This window comes from Balaenoptera musculus, chromosome 14, assembly GCF_009873245.2.
Source record: "Balaenoptera musculus isolate JJ_BM4_2016_0621 chromosome 14, mBalMus1.pri.v3, whole genome shotgun sequence".
In the NCBI taxonomy this organism is placed as follows: Eukaryota; Metazoa; Chordata; class Mammalia; order Artiodactyla; family Balaenopteridae; genus Balaenoptera; species Balaenoptera musculus.
Window position 1 is genome coordinate 67,138,403 of NC_045798.1, and position 1,568 is coordinate 67,139,970.

Sequence of the window (1,568 nt, forward strand, 5' to 3'; positions counted from 1 at the left end):
GCAACCTAAATCCATCGACAGGAATGGATAAAGAAGATGTGGTGCATATATACAATGGAATATTACTCAGACATAAAAAGGAACGAAATTGGGTCATTTGTAGAGGTGTGGATGGACCTAGAGACTGTCATACAGAGTGAAGTAAGTCAGAAAGAGAAAAACAAATATCGTATATTAATGCATATATGTGGAATCTAGAAAAGTGGTACAGATGAACCTATTTGCAGGGCAGGAATAGAGACGCAGACGTAGAGAACGGACATGTGGACACGGGGGGTGGGGGGAAGGGGAGGTGGGACGAATTGGGAGATTAGGTTTGACATAAATACACTACCATGTGTAAAATAGATAGCTAGTGGGAACCTGCTGTACAGCACAGGGAGCTCAGCTCAGTGGTCTTGGGTGACCCAGGTGGGTGGGATGGGGTAGGGGAGAGGGAGGTCCAAGAGGAAAGGGATATAGATATACATATGGCTGATTCACTTCATTGTACAGAGAAACTAACACAACATTGTAAAGCAACTATACCCCCAATTTTAAAAAATGGGGGAAAGTGGTAAAATAATCTACATAGGTACAAAATTTTCTTCAGTAAAATTTAATACTCATGTATAATAAGAACTCTTAGCATTATTAAGAACAGGAGGGAATGTCTTAATCTGATAAATATTATCTGCAAAAAATACAGTAAATATTACATACGTTTAGTAATAAAATATTGAAAGCTTTTTCCACGGGATGAAAAACAGACTAGGAGGCTCACTTAATACCACCTCTATACAACATTGTTTTGAAGGTCTCACCCAATGTATTAGGGCAAGAAAAAGGAATGAAAGGTCTAGCGATTGGGAAGGAAGAAATAAAACTCTCATTGTTAGCATATGATATGATTATGTACATAGGAACTCCAAAAGGATGAGCAGATAACTTGTTAGAATTAGCAGTGAATTTGCAAGGTTGCTGGATACTCAGTCAGTATAAAGAAAATCAATTTTATTTCTATATTCCAACAATAAACAGATTGAAATTTTATTTAATGATGCCATTTACAGGAACATCAAAACCATCAAGAAGCTAGGAATAAATCTAATGAAAGGTATGTGAAACCCCTCCATTGAAAACTACAAAACATTGATATTTATTAAAGAAGACTCAAAAACTTAGAATGGTATACCATGTTAGTAAATTTGGAAGATTCAGTATTGGAAAGATGTCATTTATCCCTAAATTTATCTGTAGCAATCCCAATCAAAAGCTCTGCAGCATTTTATGTGGATATACATATGATAAAATTGATAAGCTATTTCTGAAGTTTATATGGACATGCAAAGGATCAAAAATAGCCAGGAAAGTCTTGAAAGAAGAAAAAAATTGGAAGACTTAACACTAGCAGATATTTTACTTAGTGTAAAATTGCAGTGATTAAGACAATGTGATATTATTTTAAGAAGGACAAATCAACCAGTGGAGTAGGATAATGTCCAGAAAAAAACTCCTCTCATATATGGTCACTTTATTTATACAAATTTGGAATTCCTATGCAATGGGGAAAGGATTGCCTTCTCAAT